Source organism: Emys orbicularis, chromosome 1, assembly GCF_028017835.1.
Source record: "Emys orbicularis isolate rEmyOrb1 chromosome 1, rEmyOrb1.hap1, whole genome shotgun sequence".
Taxonomy (NCBI): Eukaryota; Metazoa; Chordata; order Testudines; family Emydidae; genus Emys; species Emys orbicularis.
Genome location: NC_088683.1, coordinates 104,537,947 through 104,557,867, shown reverse-complemented (window position 1 = coordinate 104,557,867; position 19,921 = coordinate 104,537,947).

Sequence of the window (19,921 nt, the reverse complement as noted above, 5' to 3'; positions counted from 1 at the left end):
ATACACAGTGGGAGTCTAGAGGTCTGAGAAGTGATGGATGTATGGTGAAATACTGGTCTCATTAGAACTTGCCCTCTCTGCACTAGATGAATTAGTTCTGCCCTCCTGCCTTTGTATGGTTTGACAAGCTCTCCACCATTATCCCTCCACATTTTGTCATCTTCATGTCTGTTGGTTAGTTTCTATCTATCTAGGTTTCTAGAAGGCTGCCCAATACTGTAGTATCTGAGCACCTTCCATGAAATGTATATTGAAACTTGGCCCTTTGAAGAGGTGACTAGTGGAGGAGATTTCTTTTCTTTTGTGCTACTACTACAGCTTTCAATGATAGAAAAGTTATGCCTCGTTAACCTTCATTATATCCGGGGTTCAGAACATCTGAGCTATTTTGGAAGAGTCAATGTTTCAGCTAGGAATATTTTGAGAGAAGCAGCACCCCAGCAACACCCAGTGTTCCCGAGACACTCCCCCTCCATAGCAGTTGGGAGTTTTGAGGTGTGTGTGGGGGGAATGTTCAGCTGCTATATCTGCTCTATGCCACGCAGGATTCCCCTTCCACAAATGGGATTCGCAAGTAGTTGGTTAAACCTACATTGTGCCGAAGGGGCCAAAATCTGGCCCTAAATTTCAGCACTTCCCTCCGGGAAGCTCATGGGGAGGGAGAGCTGCCATTCAGGTTACAGGCCCATATGACATCATGATTATCTGCTCCAAAGAGCTTGCCAGGGTCCTCCAGCAAAGAACGAGCAGCCAAGGCTTAATATTTATCGCATAAAAAACAAGCGGGGTGGGGGAGAATTCTATTTTAAAAAAATGGAGACTCTATATACACAATAAAGAAGCAGCAAGGGGAAACCCAATTCATTTTTGCTTTGGAGTTAACCTTTGTAAAGAACCAGCCATTGTAAGATTAATGTTCACGTTTGAACATTTTTTTATTGTATTCCAAAAGTGACCATATGGTTATTTCTTTCTGCTTTTCTGCCTTTTAATGCTATTTCTCAACAACAACAACAACAAAAAAGCTTTTTTCTTCACAAGCCTGGAGTCAAATGGTTTAGATCTGTGGGCTCTTAGTGTGTGATATTGGAGGGAAAATGCATTCATTTGTTTTCATGCACTGGTTTATTGGCAGTGATCACATTATGGATATGTGTGCTATTCCCTACTTCCCTTTGCACTGCAACTATTTTGGAGTATAATAGCTATTGAAATGAATGTGTTATCGTGGAATTAGGAGACACGAAAATAATTACCAATGCAGTTGTCTTGCCTCTCATGTGGCATATGTAATTTAATTTCTTTGGTTTGTGCAAATCTGTTTTACAATCCCAGTTTCCTAAACTGTGTATATGAATTTATTAGGCAAATAAAAAAGCCAAACTGGACATCTGAATACAGGATGTGCTGCTTTTCTTTCCCTTCCCTCCCTGTGGATGGAAGGAAGACAGGTCAGAAGAAGTTGTGGCGTTTTACCTATCCCTCCATTCTGAGCTGGGTTTGTTTATTACAATGCAAGCTGTGGACTTCCACCATTCTCCCTTCAGGATAATAATGTACATGTGGGGAGATGAGTAGAGGGGGCCCAGTTTTCTACATACACATGAACAACAAGAAAACAGATAAAAAAGCTGTCTGTTAATGAAGCTATTTCTCCTACAGGCTGGAGGAAGAATTAAAATATTATTTATATTTTTAAACACTTGGGAGGTGCTCACATACTTTGTTGCCGGGTTTCCAGATGTACATACATTGAAGCTTGCATTGCTGCTGTACCTCTTCTTGAGTCCGTGGGCTTATCAATTTGGCACTCTTCATGCATTTAAATATTACTCTATCAACATTTCATCTTTCCTAAGTATACTAGTAGCTGCCCTCAAAATTCACAGTGAAAATTGCAAATGAACAACAAAAGAGGGAGGTGCCACTTCTATCACTTTCTTCTAATTTTTGTGTGAATGTTTTAAAGATGTACAAACCTAGGTGCTGACAAACACTTACCCATTAAAAATGACATGCCCAGCCACGAACTTGCCGTCCTGCTTGGTGGGAGTTAATGGAAGAGTTAATGAAGCACCCAACATCTCCATTGTGACTTCTGACCCTGGGGCCTGTGACCTGACCTGTAGTGGCCACCTTGATATTCTGACTACTCAGCTGAAGTCACTGGAAGCTTTGGATGCTCAACACTTCTGAAAATCAAGTTCCCTATGAACAATACATACCAAAATACCAGATGTGTAAGCCAGTTCTTATTAGATAGACCTGCAGTTTCTCAAATGTGGTTCTATACTAAATAGATAAGGCTTTTTCAGTGTGTGCTTATTGAATGGGAAATTATATATACACGTGGGCCTTGATTTATGTGATTTGCAGTCTATTAGGCCTACTTCTGATGCACCAAGCTCTGCAAATATGGCTTTACAGGGGCCAAATTCTGCACCTTGGATACATGCATGCAGTTCTGTTTGACTTGGACAGCCATACATTTTAGGACAAAATTGACCTCATATAATTACCTTGATTATTTCCAGCCCATTTTTAAGAGACCTAGCATACCCATAGTGAAGGCTGTGCCTCTCTTTAATATTTTTCTCGCTCAGAAATATTTACAATTTCTCTCCTTGACTGATGTAGTGCTAGGAGATACCTTTGTCTACTTCCTACACATATTTCTGTAAACAATGTGGGATGTACCAGAAAAGGCTTGTTTGACTTCCTTCTGGAAAACGTTTGCTGTAAAACGAATTAGAGACCTGGCCTCATTTTATTAGCTAAACAAGTTCAAGTAGTTTTAGGGGGTTGCAATGATAATCCACCTGACTGTATCACTATGCAAACATTAAGGAAGAGAGCAGAGCCTATTACTTTTTTGTTGTTGTTTGTTTTGTTTTTAGCTGTAGCAAAATGCAGCTAGAGCACTGAGGACTGGAAGTTGAAAGCTCACATCCTGTCCACACTGCGCACAGACCTGTGCTAGGTACAGTATAAGCCTGTTCAAACACAATTGTTTGTGGCAAGGTCTAACTATAGCTGTATTTGTGGTTGTCGAATAGTGGGAGATGAGAAGAAAAATGCTAATCTAGACAAGGGCCTACAGATTCCTAGTTGGTTCTGTGGATCCCTCAATGTAGGGGTTCAAACCAGATTAAGGAACTGGTTAAATATGATTCCAGCTATAGAGCTTTCTGAAATGGTTTAGTCAGTCACCATGGTCGAGGACAGTAGTTGTTAAAACCATGTTTAAAAGCACTGTTATGCTGTGCGGTAGGTTGACATTTAAAAGTTTTGCCACTCTGTAAAATGGGGACAATAATACATTTTACTTCACAGGGGTGTTGTGAGGATAAACAAATGAATAATTGTGACGCATTTTGAGATCTACTGAGGAAAAACACCATATAAGAGCCATGTATATATGTCGTTATTTATTAACAATTGTCAATCAGGTTAAAACTTGGGCTGTAATTTAGCTGGTAAATAGGGTAGACAGAATCCTAAATCAATCAGTTGTAAGTGTTGTGTAACTGCATCCAAAGACTTGTAACTTAGTCCTTGACTCATTTGTAACTGTAGCATAGACAGCCTCTTGGAACCATGAAATATTACGGGTTGCAGTCTATAAAGGGCTCAGTTATGGCATGGGAAGTGCAGAGGACTCTTGGAGACGTGTCTCAGGCAAGCAAAATGCATCTGGGATCCCTAGAGGAGCACAGCTACTGCAGCATCCTTATTCGGGGTCATCTTTGTTGGCTGTACTGGGTGGAGGGTGGCATCATTTCTGGGGAGGTAGTGCCAGCAGTGGCATCCTCATACATTCATTGGCAAGGAGTGCCAATATATTTGGCTGCTGTTCAAGGTGCTCAGACACTATAAATGATGGAAGCCATATAATTACCTAGAGGGGAGTAGGAGGAGCTTGCTCTCTTTTTCACCCTCTCTTCCCTCCCTACCTTAAACACCCATGTAGGACTGAACACAACAGATCCCTAACGGGTTGCAACATTGATGTCTAGTAGAGAAAAGGTGCTGAAGTCATAAAGAATGATGGATGTCTGAACCAGCAGTTAATCTCCTTTAAGAAGTGGATCATTAATTTAAGGCCCTATTTGCCAATTATAGGCATATTTATCAATGGGTTAGATGTTAGACAGTTTCTAACTTCCTCCACTCAGAGAATCCTAAAAGTCACACAGAAAATATCCCCATTTACACCTTTTTGGGCCATCTCCTCAGCTGGTGTAAATCAGTGCCTGCCAGGAGAGGAAGGATGATCCTGGATTTCAGACATTGGTCTAAGAGTGAGGAGATCTTGGTTCAGTTCCAGGTCTGTCACGACCATCCTCCGTCACCTTGGACTAATCACATAAGCACCTAACTATCTTTGAGGATCGGGGCCTTAATCTCTCTGTGCTTCAGTTCCCCATCTGTAAAATGGGGATAATAATCATTTGTTTGTCTGCTTTTTAAATGGATTACAAGCTCTTCAGGGCAGGGACTGGCTCTCACTATGTGTTTGGACAGTGCCTAGGACAATGGGCCCCCCAATGTCAGTAATGGTCTCTAGATGCTGCTATAATAGAAACAATTAAAAAAAGTAAACTAATGGACATATGCCAGTTTACGCCAGTGAAGGACCAGGCCCTGGTATTTTTTTTTTAAATGAATGGTGAAAAATAAGAATCCAAACATTTCCTTTTATTTTTGTTTTTCCAGCAGAAGTTAGAAAAGCCAGCAGTTTGCTCTGATGTCCTGTGTGTTAGCAATTTCTGTAGAATTAAAGAATATGGGCCCAATTCTTTGGTGCGTTCTGATTCCTTGCAGTGCAAAGTGTCTGGAACCCAACTGGATCTATCCAGCTGAGAACTACATTGCTATGGGGGAGCACTCAGCTTGGGCAGAGCTACCATACCTGGATCTTATGCCATCCCCCATACACACCTACCCTCAGCATGGGGTATCAGGAGAGGTATGTTGTGGATGTGGCTGGAAGACCATTGCCAATAGATTGGCTCCAGCCTGCTCTCACATACGCTGGGACAGAAGCTAATACAGATGCACCCAGTGACTCAGGTGAGGCAGCATGGGTCTATGACTAGGCCACTGGCCTGGGATTTAGGAGATGTAAGTTCCCATCCCAACTCTGCTATTAGCCTGCTGGATAACCTTGATCAAGTGACTTCATCTCAGTTTCCCTATCTGTAAAATGGGATGATGATATTGACCTCCTTTGTAAGGCAAGCGGGGGGTGGAGAGAAGCTAGTATTAACAGGCTCCCTGTGTGTGAATATCCATTATATGGAGATGATACTTAGTAAGAAGTGATCTTTCTATTTCTCTAAGCTTAGGACATAGCCAAGAGGTTGCAGACAATTACTGAAATATTACTCCATTTAAGTAATTGCCTAATAGAGTTTCAGATCAGATAACTGAGTGGGCCATATGAATTTTTCCAAGGCCTAATAATATTCCAGAAATGAAAATGTTTGGTAAAGGCTCATTACTAAGCACAGTCCAAAAAATCCTGCTCCTTGTTCATTCACTATGGAAATTAATTCTGTACAGAAAAAGTTGTTCTTGGCAAATAGAATCTCATCTTTCAAAGGTTTCACAGTGTAACCAGTCACTAAAAACAGAATCTGCCAAACCAGAAATCTACCTGTAAACAGCTTGGCGTTAACAGAGAGCTTTTTAATATTTCCCTCCCCTGTTCTTTCTTTCTTTAAGCAAATAAACAAGGGTGAATTTCTTTGCTCAGGGTAATATGGAACTGGTAGCACTTGAGAGAGCCAAGCTTAGCAGTGTCAGGATATGTGGAAACTACACTCAGTTCTACTAATGCCCCATTCACCCACCTGATCTCCAGACCTTCTGCTGTTCCCGCCCGCCCCCAGACCATTGTCCCTGATACAACAAAACCCTTGCTATTTCACTCCTGGGCCACTCCTGAATGGTGGTTCTGGGGTAAGAATAACCATCCACCACAGACAGCGTTAATTCATTAGGACATCTGGCTCCCAACAGAGAGGATATTAGTTCAGTTTATTGCACTGTATGTGTCAATAATCAGATATGGGGACCACATTTTGCCTGAGCTACCCCCAAGCAACCTCATAGCCCCTAGCTTTGACTTCAGGTTTTTTGGTTTTTGTTTTGTTTTTTTTATTGCTGGACCTATGTGTCGGCAACTGTGTGATTAATAATGCTGTGTCAAGGAAACGGAAACAATATTAATGTTCCTTGAATAGGGGAGAGATTCCCCATATTAGACATGTTCATAGCTTTTCACACCAGTATTATTCTGGAGGTTCCCTTCTGACTGGAACAAAAGGTTGAATACAAAATATTTTTCTTTATAAATAAGGAGACAGGGTGGCCAAGTGCATAGGGCACTAGGGCACTGGATGGAGGGTTAGGTTCTATGTTTGTACAGCACCTAGCACAACGGGGTCCTGGTCTATGATTAGGGCTCCTAGATGCTATGGCAATACAAATAATAAAAATAGACCTGAGTGCTAGCTCTGCTACTGACTTGCTAGGTGACTTTGGTCATGTCACCTCACCCCTCTCTGTGCCTCTGTTTCCTTTTGTCTGTCTGGTCTATTTAGTTTGCAAATTATTCAAATAATAATAGGGCCTTTTATAAAATAATAAAAATGGTCATATATTCAAATTAGCAGGTTTAAAAAATACCCTTATTGAGTCCAACATATTACAGCATTTATGCAGTTATCAGAAGTTAGAAATGGAATCTGCCTCAAGCAGAAAAGCTATAGAGAAAACAAGTGTGGTATGTGACAGAGATGGAAAGGTATCATTTGGACTGAAGAACAACAGTAAAATTTTTGCCTGCTGTAGTCTATCTTATGGCTTTCTCTAGTGCTTATTGCTGCTTTCAAAATAGCTAAAGACATTTAAAGTGATGCTTAGTTATTGTATATAACTGACCCTGTACCCTTTATTTATCTAAGTAGTCCTTATCCACTATAGAAAGGCTATGGTCCCCATGAACTTTAGGGGACAATTCACAAGCATGAGAGCTGTAGGCTCAGATCGTAATTACATAATCAATGCAACTTGTATTCTTTTTGTAGGGATATGTAAACTGCTTTAGGGCAAGTATGATAAGTTATTAGAGCTGGTAGCTCTGCCTGGAACACTTTCCTGTCCAAAATTTAATCTCCAAGGAAGCAGGGCTCCTGGAAATATAATTTAATCTTGTAGGTTGGTTAATTAGTTGATCATGTAAATGTTGGACAGCTAAACAGTTTACCTTCCCTGCAGCTCTGCTGTTACAATGAAGAATATAGCCTCCAAGGGTAATCAAGCCTCCAAGTTTAGCATTTAAACTGAGAAGCTGTAGCATATTTCACACACTATTGCTGGATGTACTCCCGCCACAACCATTTCTCAAAGAACAAGTAAGAAGAGACATGTCTAAACATACAGAAGCATAGAGCTTTCTCTTTTCAGTTCTGTTAAAAGCTACTTGGACGAAGGATAATTCAAAGAAATGATATGGTGAAAACCATTAACGTTTTTATACATTTAATCTTAAATGATCCCCAAACATTTCACAAAGCACATACATACTGCAAATGTATATGCAGATATAAATGGCTTCACGTACCGCTGGAATGTGGCAATGTTACACTAACATTTAGTACAAGAATACAGTATCTGTGCTGTATTGAAAACTGAGCTACAATTACAAACAATCACTTTTAAATTTTAAGGGGTTTGCTGGAGCAGCTCACAGGTGGGGGGCTCTGTAGGGAAGTGTGTAGTCTGGGTCTTCATCACAGTCAGTCTGCAAAAGAGCCAGTCTGGAGCCAGCTGGGTTGAGTTGTGCAGCCTGGTAGATCTCTCTCTCTCTCTGATTGTTGTGTGTTAGTTCTCGATTCTTAGAAGTAAAGTAGAACTGCAACTTTTCAGGAAAAGTATTTGTTTTGTTGCTAACTTTGTGTGTATGTGTGTGTGTGTGTATGTGCGCGCGCATCATAAAAGTAAGTATCCAATGGGAAATCTCTAAACTATCAAGTACCTACCCACTACGGCTAGGAAGTTCAGCCAGCAGGCTCATCACTAAGAGTATTTTCCCAAACAGGCAATGTAAAGCCTGGAAAAAAGCTTCCCCTGGCTCAGAGCAACCCTCTTTGTAACCCATGACTTGGTCTACACTTAAAACTTATATTGTTTTACTCCCCCTCCCCCCCCAGCAACACAGCAATATTGACAAAACCCTCAGTGTAGGGCTTCTATCAGCATAGCTAATGTCATTTGTGCAGGTCAGATTCCTCCACTGGCGGAAGAACTTTTTGTCGGTGTACATTGCATCGAAGCGAGGGCTAGGCGGCTGACGTAGGCTCCATATTCCCTCTTGAGGTATGTCTACACTTCAAACTGGGGTGTGTGATTCTGATCTGATCATGCTAGCATGCAAAAAATAGTGTAGCTCTATCTACCTCTCTTTATAATGGGCTGACTCAAAACCCTGGACCAACCTAACCCTCCTTTCCCTTTCAAACCAACAAAAAAACCCAAACAAACAGAACCACTCCCCCCTCCCCCCCCAATTTAGGTTTGTGGCAGGGCCTGTAACTTACTATGTTTGTACAACTTTACAAACACAATTACAATGATTAGTGTAATTGATCTCTGACTGGAGGGGCCCCCTCAGTACTACTGCAATATAAATATTTATTATTAATAATAGCTTTAGAGTGTGCTCGGATCTTGACCACTAGAGCCCATCTCTAATAAATTACCAAAAGTCTCCCACTGAGCCTGAACAGTGATGAGCCTATTGAGTTTGGCAGACATTATAAGTACTCAACATCTCCTGGGATCAGGCTCTAGATCAATCAACATGTAAGAAAGACAAAGAAGCTAGAGCCAGGGAAAAATGTACCCTTCCAACCCATGGACACTCACAGCTGTTATTCCTCCTTTGCTAGGTATTAGGTCTGGGCAAATAACTGACTTTTTGTTTTTGTTTTTGGTTCACTGGCAGTTCCCAAAAATCTGGACAAATTTTGTTTTTAGTTCAACCCAACCACAAATTATTTTGAAATGTTTGGTGAATTAAAAAGTCAAAAGAATTCATTTTGGGTTGAAGGAAATGTTTTGTTTGAATCAGACAAAACATTATGTTTTGAATATGAGTGGTTTTGTTGTTTTTTATTTTTTTAAATAAAATTGAAGGAAATTTTAAAATAAAAAGTCGTTTCAAACAAAAAGTCAAAATATTGTGTTTCTAAAATGCTGAAACAAAATATTTTTATTTTTTTTAGATTTTTTTTTTTTTTTTTTTTTTTAGTTTAACCAAAACAATTAGGCAAAGTTAACACGAAGAAGCAAAATGTTCCAGTGAACTGGAATCTGCATTATTTTTGAAGAGGGTGGGAAGTTTGGCTCAAAAATTTTGCCCAGCTCTAGTAGGTATATACAGCATCAGAGTATTATCGAGAAAAGATATTTCTATTAAAGACAAAAGTACATTTTCCCTCAGAATCCAGCTTGCTTCATCTAGCACAAGCACATTGTATCTATGGTCCCACAAGGTGGCGCTCCAAATGTACTTTTTGTTCCTGAGGTAGTGTGTCTCTGACAGAAACATGATGGACACTGCACTCCATCTCTGCAGGCTTTATCCAATTAAAAAGATGAGAAATTAGATTAAATTCATGAAGCCTGTGGGTTTTCTATTATGCCCCTGTTCACCTGTAACCCACAAATGGTTAGCTCCCTTTTCTGCCCTGTGGGAGGCTCAATTAGGGAAAAAAAATCAGCTTAAAAGGAGAGGCTTGTTCTAAGGAGAAACATATGGTGCTAAAAATAAACAGCCAAACATACATTAGAGCTGTTCTGCCACATAGTGAGTTCAGATGAATGGTCCCCCTCAGGTTTGCAAGGTTTCTACTACTTTCTCCTGTCAGGCTGAGTCTTCACAGTAGCCCTAAATGAGGCCCATTAGCCTTGATGCAGAGAGTACAACCGTATATATTTGTAAAGTGTCAGCAAGAAAGGGGAAATTTCCCCCTCCAGTTATGTTTATAACATGCTTGTAGAGGGTGCTTAGTATCTTTTGTGCTGTGTTGATAACCACTGTAAGTCTATAGTTATGTGGAGAGACAGATTTGTGCCTAGATATCACAGTGATTGGTGCTTCCTAAATACCTGCAACAGAGAAACCCCGATGAACTGTAAAAGGAAGAGTGTTGAGGCTCCTTTGGATATTATGGGAGGGGAAATTTTGTAGTGAGCAAAAGAAAGGAAAGCTGCACTGTATAGACTCAGTGGGAATTGGAGGAAGGTGGATAAAGAACACCTCTCTCAAACAAATAGGGCGGATGGGTTGGTCTTTTATCTACAGCAGTGAAAAAGGCAAAAAGCTGCAGTTGTTTCTCCTCCCACTACAACATCTGTCCCTGTTGTGCAGCTGAAGTGTCTATTATCTGGTTCCTTTGGGAAGTCTGACTCTATTGTGTCTATGCTTTTGTGGTATCTACTCAGTCAGTTGGCCCTGGCCAAAGGAGGACCACAAACTGGGAAAAGATGCAAGCCAAAGAGCAATTGTTATTGCTAGGGAACGAGGTGAAGAGGGGATTTCAGTCTGCATTTAGCCTAGGAGGGAAATTCTAGACTGAGAATTTTGTTAGATACAAGAAACTAAATAAAAAAGGCCTTTAGCAATAGTGTTTGGCTGCATTTGTGGGTGGGTTCAGCTCGGCTTGTTTATAATTTCTGTTACAAACATCTTCTTGCTGCCTTAACCATGAGACAGAGGAGCTGATGACTAGTTGCCATCCAAAGGGTGAGCTGTGATTTTTGGACCTTGATCCTGTGATCTGTTCTATGCAGGCCAACTCATATCCGTGCTTCACTGGGGTTCCGTATGTGCATAAGGATTTGCCCACACAAATTCAGTTACAAGATTAGGGCTTTATTTTGTCATTATTAATCCTAAAGTTCTCTGGTTTCCTTTAGTTGCACACTTTACATGCAGAGCTGGCATCTGGGGCCTACAAAATCCCCAAATCTGAAGGGGAGGACTAAAAAAGATGGAGCTTTCCCCCCTTCCCCCTGCTTCACCCCCTCCCCCTCTTTATTTATTTCTAGCCCTTTTCCTCACAAAGATCTCTTTATTAAGATAAACCAACTGCTAAGGTTGGGAGTTTAGCACCTATCTTTCTTAAAGATCATCCGTTATTTATGGTTTCACCTACAGTTGTTCAGTGTTGGCTTTTGAGGTCTAGGAAACCAATTTCTGGTTTCTCAATTGCTGAAAGAACCACACACCATTTTGCAACTGAGGGTAGGAAACTGCTCAAACTGTCATTAGGGGATCATTGGGAGGGGAGGGGGGAGCCCAGCTCCCCTTCTTTAGGTAAAAACAGGAGATTTCCCTCTTCTCCATGGCTGGTATGGTCAGAACTCCCATTCCTGTTTCCATCTTCTTTAACCATTGGTGGCTGCTGCAAGCTCCTCCCTTGTGGTGAGCAGTTAGAGAGTTTTAGTCGTGCTCAGAAGAAGCAGGTCCAATGTCATCTGGAATCTTGCATGTATAAATCTGTGTCTGATAGACGTGAGTAGAAAGGGGGATTTACCCAGGAACATGGAATGTTTGGAAAAAAATAATCATTTTACTGTTCCCTCATCTGTCTGTATACACCCATTGTTTCCTGTCCTACACTCACGTTATAAGTTTCTTGGGACAGGGACCATCTTTTCATTACATGTGTACAGTGCAAAGCACAATGGGGTTTGGATCCATCTTTAGGTCTCCAGATGCTACCACAACACAAATAACTATTCACTGTAAAACAAGCAACCCTGCTGGAAATAGTACAGACAGCAAAGGCACTAATTCCATTAAATGTGCCATTGTGAGGAGATTGGCTACACAAACAAAGATTGCCCATATGGTTAATAATACTACCTGAGGCAGTATAGCCCCATTTTTTTTAAGTCTGGACATTTAAACATCAATAAAAGGATTTGGCTTTTGACTATGAGGCTGAAAATATGAATCACACAGTAATTGTAGAACCTGGCTCAAAAAAATCACAGTTCTTAGACCAGATCTGCTAAAATTGCTGGGAGTAACGGGTTCTAAAATTGAACTACTGAATTAGTCTCAAATGGAACCTGGGACAACCGGTGCCAAGGTGGGGAAAATTGGATGTAGGAATTGGACCTCTGGCATAGCAGGATGTCTAGGAAGCAGCTATACTGTAGCAGGTGAACTCATTTGGAGTCTGGATTTCATTAGAGAATAACAACATAAGAAATGTCAGTAAGGGAGCACTACAAATTCAGCCTAGGAAAATCCCCTTTAAAGATATGATCCAGGTGAAACAAATGCTTTGCAGGCAAGTAATCTTCAGTGAGCAAACTATCGTAAGCTCCAGGGGCTGGAACTATAATTACAATCACATGGGTGGGTAACTTTCCAGCAAAGGAAAGAAAAATAGAGAAAATTTGCTTTGAAACAGAGGAATAGGGTGAGATTTTAGGTCTTAATCCTGCAAACTGTATATATGGGTAAAGTTACTCACATGCAGGAGTGAGGCCTTACAGTTGAACTGAGCTGAAACAGGAAAGCATTCTTGTTAGGTTGCTAAATGTTTTTGATAAGTAACTGACCCTAAAAAAGGGAACAACTGTTGCAACAGTGGAAGCTAGTAGAGTCTGGCACAGGAGAAATCATTAATGGAAAAGGTGAAGGTAAGCTTGCAAAGTTTTGAATGGATTTGTTCCAGTACCTCTTAAATGAGAAGTTGTGGGGAAGGTTTCTGGCAAAGAATTTAGGAATTATTAATGACTTTCTAATTTCAGTTTCCTTTAATCACTGAGGGAAGGAAATAATCAGTGTTTGCCCAGTGGCAGAGGAAACAAAAAATCACATGAGACATCTTCTAGCCTTTAAGGCCCTGATCCTGCTAACACTTTATTCACATAAGTCTCTTTCAGGACTACTCATGTGAGTCAAGTTAGTCATGTACTGTACTTGTTTGCAGGGTTGGACATCAGGGGTATTAAATCAGTGGTGAATAAACAGCCAATTAAACTTTTCACAACATTATTGAGTTTCCTTATCAAACTGACTTTTCTGCATCAGTGTTTTATAAACTCAGACTGTCAATATCTTTGTGCAGTGGCTCATCTGAAATCAAAGTAAAATCTGTTCTTGGCTCTGTGGAGAACAATTCAGATCATTACTCTTTATCAATCTGCCCACTATTTTCTGTAGTCACATGTTGTATAAAGATCTTCTCTAGAAGGTGATGGTGGTTCTTGATATTGAAATACATTTTATTTCTTAAAATATTTATGGATTGAAAATGGCTGTCTCTTGTGTATTCCTCTATGGTAGTTCAGTGAAAGAACTTGATAACCACGCAGGCAGTCCTTTCCCTAAAATATCAAATGAGATCAACATTAATTAGTATTCCAGATTAGAAATTCATCTCTTTACTGTTGGCTCCAGTAAGTAGAGGAAGGATGGTCTAGTGGTTAGGCTGCTATCACGAAATTTAAGAGCTGGGGTCAATTCCCTACTCTGCCACAGACTTTCTGTGTGACCTTGTCTATGCATCAGTACCCCTTCTGTAAAATGGGGATAATAGCACTTCCCTACCTCTCAGAGGTGAGGCTAAATGCATTAAACCTTGTGAGAGGATTAGATACTGTGGTAATGGGGTGTGTGTCTGTGTCTCATAAGTACCTGTGAGATAGATAGTTCAAATAGGTACTGATCTAAATGATTTCTTGGAATTAACTGGCCCATGCTTCACCTGTAACCCTGAAAGGGCATGCACTCTCTGCAGTATTCAAACTAATTGTCTAACATCTGTCCGCTTGCAGGAAGATTTTATTCACAAAGTGAATTGTAACAGGCATGTACAGTACTATATAAAACCACCTTTTCAAAGGCACTCTGCAGCCAACAGCTTCAATGTAGGCACCTAAATGCAGTGGCCAAATTTTCAGAAGTGTTCTGCTCCTGTTGAGTACAATGGGGGCTGAGCACTTCTGAAAATCTAGCTGCTTCATTTAGGTGCTTAACTGCGAGCTGAGCTCTTGGGGAGGAAGGAACCTGGTCCTAAATGTAGTCTAGCAGCACCCCTGTAGCCTACAAAGCTATTGAGGAGGAGGAGTAATGTTGTAACACATCAGACTGATATGAGAGTGAATTTTAATCCATAGCCAAGTCTTCTGACTGAGGTCAGGGCTACAAAAGATTAATACCCCTGTCATAAGACAGGGGTCAGTGTCCACTGTCTAGTGGCTGCTGTTACTCTTCACAGATCTTCATTGTTTGGAGCAGTTTTATGTGCTTCCGCACTACCACGCTTCTTTCCAGTTCTGGGTGTGTCCTTGAAATCCTGTTCCTATTCTGCATATGGCCAATCTAATTTTTCCCCCACCCTCCAGTTTAGTTTCATTCTCTTCAGAAATTATAGAACCAAACCACAGGTCTTTTCTTAAAATGTTTCCAACATGACCTTGGATCATAAAGAATCTAGGTACTACGGAGATTGGTGTATTTAAAAATCCACACTTTTTTTTTTTCTCTTTTTCAGGAGCTTTTTTTCTCCCACAGTGTCCTTAGCAAATGTATGTGGTCTTTCATTCTCTGTTGGATCAAAGAGACTTGAAGCAGTCCAAATGATCAAATTTCTTTGGTTTCTCCATTGGAGCTTTTGTTTCCTGCTCTGAACAAGAGACGTGCTAGAATCGCCCAGCTCGTGTCCAAACATGAATGGCAGCTCTATTTTGGACTCTTTCACTTGTGTTCTGTAAGCCATAAAAAGAATGGAATATGCCATTCTTAGATGGTGTTTTACACAGGGAGCCAGCTTGAACTGGTTAATTTTCTACTATTCCATCACATTGTAGGTGTGCTGAGGTGATGTGGATGTCAAGGATCTCACCATGCTGTTACACTCTGTATTCAGAGTTTTTCCCTGATCTGTATGAAGCTGAGCTGGGACCCTAAATCCAGAAGAGTTGGTTTATTAGAACATCAACCATAGCTGATATTTTATTGGGTGACTGTCAGACCACTTTCTCCATGATAAACAACAAGAACAGACTGCAAGACTTTGAAGACTTCGTCTCTGACAAAAACCTAAACATGTGAACACCCATGTGTTCCCTGGGTGATCCCATAAAATACAGCTGCTTTGTGGCTCTTCATGGGTGAAGGCTGTCTCTCTTTCTTTCTCTCTCAACCTTGTTACTCAAAGATTATATTTTCTGCTCCAAACTTTTACATCTCTTCTGTTCTCTCCAATATTCTCCTTTAGTGTATCTCAGATTTTCACAACTCAACATATCCAATAGTTTTTAAGCTCTTGGCACAATCTAAATACTACTTTTTCAATGATCTGGAACAATCATGGGATGGTTTCTCCTATTGCCTTCTAGGTTTTAAATTCCACTCTTCCCCAATGAGGCCACAAGGTGTGTGTTATTTTTTTTATTTTATGTTTTTATGGCATTTTGGGGGAATGCTATATTCTAGTGTCCTTGTGGTTGCTATGTGGCTTTGCCATACATTGTTCTAATGTCTATATTGTCCGTTTGTTTCCACTCTTCCAATAGTGCTGTGACGTTGCACTCAATAATGCTTTATAGAAATATGCTAATGAGTGTAAATATGACATAACTGGATTATGTTTTATGCTAGATATGCCATGTAACACATCTCTGCAAAGGTTATGATCTACTGGATATATTCATCCTATGAGTATGCATGTATCATTTTTGTATTTGAAGTTATGAATATTGGCTATGTACTTGTTTGATTTGTAAGTAGCCTCAGTGAAGCTTTTGGTCAGCTTCTTGAGAAAAGACTCTTCTCAGTAAGTGCCCAATCAAGAAACACTTAAGCTGACAATGAACTTTGAGAGACACCAATCCACATCTGAGCTTTCCTGGGAATGTGGCATCGGCCTGTAAAGAACTGAGTCCTGCATGGACATGCGACTTGTCCATGTGACTCCAAAACTCCATCTTGTAGCTGGATCCTGCATAGGAGAGGGGAAGGGGTTTCCACCCACAAGAGAGAGACTATATAAGCCCCTGGGGAAACCCCTCCATTTTGTCTTCAGCTGGCTCAAGAGATAGGCATCTTCTTGGGGTGGAGAGGCTGAAAGAAACTGGAACAAAGGACAGTAACTACAGGGCTGTGAGTGATTGCTGGACCCAGACTAGAAGGAGGCTAGTCTGTAGGGTGACCAGATGTCCCGATTTTATAGGGACAGTCCCGATTTTGGGGTCTTTTTCTTATATAGGCTTCTATTACCCCCCACCCCCATCCCGATTTTTCACATTTGCTGTCTGGTCACCCTACTAGTCTGTCAAAGAAGTTTATTGGAATATCTCTGAGGGTGAGATTTACCTGCATTCAGTTGCTGACTGTATTAGGCATAGACTTGCGTGTTTTGTTTTATTTTGTTTGGTAATTTACTTTGTTCTGTCTATTACTTGGAACCACTTAAATCCTACTTTTTGTATTAAGTAAAAAAGTGATTTTATTAATTAATACCTGGGGGGGCAAACAGCTGTGCATATCTCTCTAGGAGTGTTATAGAGGGCGAACAATTTGAGTTTACTCTGTATAAGCTTTATACAGAGTAAAACAGATTTATTTGGGGTTTGAACCCCATTGCGAGCTGGGTATCTTAGTGCTGGAGATAGGAGCACTTCTTAAGCTGTTTTCAGTGGGGGACGTGGTTCAGACTTGGATCTGGGTTTGCAGCAGGCAAGCATGTCTGGCTCAAACAAGGCAAGGTACTGAAGTCCCAAGCTGGCAGGGAAAACAAGCTCAGAGATAGTCCCGGCACATCAGTTGGCAGTTCCCAAGGGGGTTTCTGTGATCCAACCTGTCACAACTGCCTCTGTCCCAGTGGTGAAATGAGGGATACTTGCACTGCTTCTAATGTTGAGCATTTGGGGAAGTGCGATTCCTTCATTCGCATACTCCTTCACCCTGCTCAACCAGTTCTATGTTAAGGCAATGTTTGCAGTTGTCCTCCCAACAGGGAAACCTGGACATCCTTTTCTCCAGCTGTCTGACCTTGAAATCCTATTCCAATAATTTGTGTAGCCAACTACTGCTTGGCATTCTTGCATCTAAAGAGCCATTAGAAAGATGAATGTACTGTAAATTTACTCCTTTACAAATAATGATAAAAATAGCCAGTGGATTCCTTTCTGTTGGCACAATAATTGCATTCTGCAGAACATATACATTTCATGGCACTTACCTCTAACTCTTCTAGTCCTTTTCATTGTGTGGGCCCAAGGATTTACATCTGTGTTTAATAGGACCGGGGGATAAAAACAAGGGTAAATGAACAATAATCCCAGGCATCCCTTTAGCTCTACCAATGGCAAATTGCATTCTGGTGGTTACATAAAGGGCTTTCGCTTACTGTGTAGGAAAAAGTATGACATAAATTAAAACTCCTATTAAAGTCTACTTTTTGCTATACAACCATGTGTCACCACAAGGCATTCCAAAGCCTTTTACAGTGTTAACAGCCAAGTCATGGTCAAGCTTTAGATCAGTGTTTCCCATACTTGGGACACCGCTTGTACGGGGAAAGCCCCTGGCAGGCCGGGCCGGTTTGTTTACCTGCCGCGTCCGCAGGTCCGGCCGATCGCGGCTCCCACTGGGCGCGGTTCACTGCTCCCCAGGCCAATGGGAGCTGCTGGAAGCGGCGGCCAGTATGTCCCTTGGCCCGCACTGCTTCCAGCAGCGCCCATTGGCCTAGAGCAGCGAACCGCGGCCAGTGGGAGCTGCGATCGGCTGGACCTGCAGACGCGGCAGGTAAACAAACCAGCCTGGCCTGCCAGGGGCTTTCCCTACACAAGCGGCGACCCAAGTTTGGGGAAACACTGCCCTACACCTTTGCTCTGGCTACCTGCGTCACAAGTAGGAGAGTGGGAGGAGAGGGAAATCGGGCTACGCAGAGACTCTATATGCCCTGCCTTCTGCAGATAGATCATCCTGCTCTTAGGGCAGTCGTGATCTAGCACCAAGATCCTCAAAGATATTTAGGTGCCTTAATACCGTTCAGGATTTGGGCCCAAGTTACTTGTATTATGAGGAACCACCTCTCTAGCCTGACCAGTGGCTACTCAGAATTGGTACCAGAGTTAGCAGTACAGTATGCATGCACACAGAGAAAGGAGGCTCTGCACCTCAAGTATTCCTGTGTAGTGCTTTAAGTTTCTATACTAAAATGCCAGACAGCAATTAACCATCATAAAACTGACGCTTATTTCATTTCTGTCTAGTGTAACTGGCAGACAGATCAATAGTTTTGGCTGCATGTAGCTTTGTATGTTAAATCTATCTTTTATAAAATAACTGAATTGCAATTGACTAAACAGCATTTAAGTATTTGCTTTTAAATGTTTTACAAGCAATAAAATAACCATTGGTATCAAATGGGAATGATTTTATTCTTATGTGATTTCCCCCTCCCCCATATTTTCAATAAAGGGTTCAGCACCTTTTTAAAATACCACCAGCAATAAGAGAGGACTCTGTGTTAGAACTCACTCAAGAGTCCAACTTGCTAACCGAAATTTTTATTAGACAGGTCAGCTTGCTTAGCAGTGTCTTGTGCTGGTCCAGACAGTGGGAGGAATAGGAAATACACTCAAGCAAACAAAGCACAAACATTAGAAAACCAGGAAATGTATAGTTAAGATCATGCCTTCCACAGCACATGCCCACACAAACTTAACTCTGTCCCCTTTATTGCTGCTCAGACAGATCACGCTGGCGTACTACTCCCTGGGACATTTGGAAGTCAGCAGGGAGCATGAAGAAGAGAATAACTCAGAAGCTCTAAAGCAGTTTTAACTGTTAGACTCTCTGGTCCCTGCTCAAAGGAGACCCTTCTGTGTTGGGTGACACTGCCACATGCTCATGTCTGAGACACTCAAGTTTATTGATTCAAACCTTTATTTTAATCACCCTGGTTTATTAAGGACATTCCTAATTTAAACAGTCCATGAATAGTTTCTATTCTTTTTCCCCAAGGCTGTCCTAGATTTTGGACTCTTTCAGAATTCTTTTATAAATTTCTCTATATAGCTTTTCCTACTTGGCTTCCCTTACATACTTCAGTATGTTCAGCATTCCAATGGGAGATATTAAGAATCATGAGGACATGGAAACAATTACGACATAGTGCACTATTTCTGTTTCTGACTGGGATTTTTAATCCACTTTCTGGTCCTGGCTTTACTGTGAGGCATTTCTGGGGACTCACTTTTTACAGACATTAGAGCACCAACTTGCAGTGGTATCAACTGATTACCAGTATATGCTGAAATTTAAGTTGAGTGGTACCAACTCTAGAATGTTTTTATCTTCATTTATGTGGTTATACCAATACACATCTCAACACGGGGGTTCTCAAAACATGCCACCTGGCCGGATGCAGCCCGTCAGGCTGCATTGAGACCCAGATGGTATCCAATTACCACTGTTATTTTGCCAGGTTAAGTAACACAATAATTTTGCATTGTCTACACCGCACAGATACAATTTTGGAGGTGCTCCAGATCACTCTCATTTCCCTTTAGGTAACCGCTGTATTAACACGCTCAAAATCTTAACAATTTTTGTTAAACAGGGTTATAGTCTATACCGAATTTATCTTCTTCCTTGTTCTCTTCAGCTGATGATCTTTAACGAGGCTTTTACACTGGTCTTGGGGGGGTGGGGTGTCAGAAATCTTCCCAGACTCACTTGGCTATTCTGCAATTCATCGTGACCACCCCCTTCCTTTCTGTTAAGCCTGGGTTTCTGTGTTTTGATACGTGTGCATCCAAAAATCTCATCTCTGCAGTTCCTGACTCTGTCATGATCTGATTGATCAGTTAAATA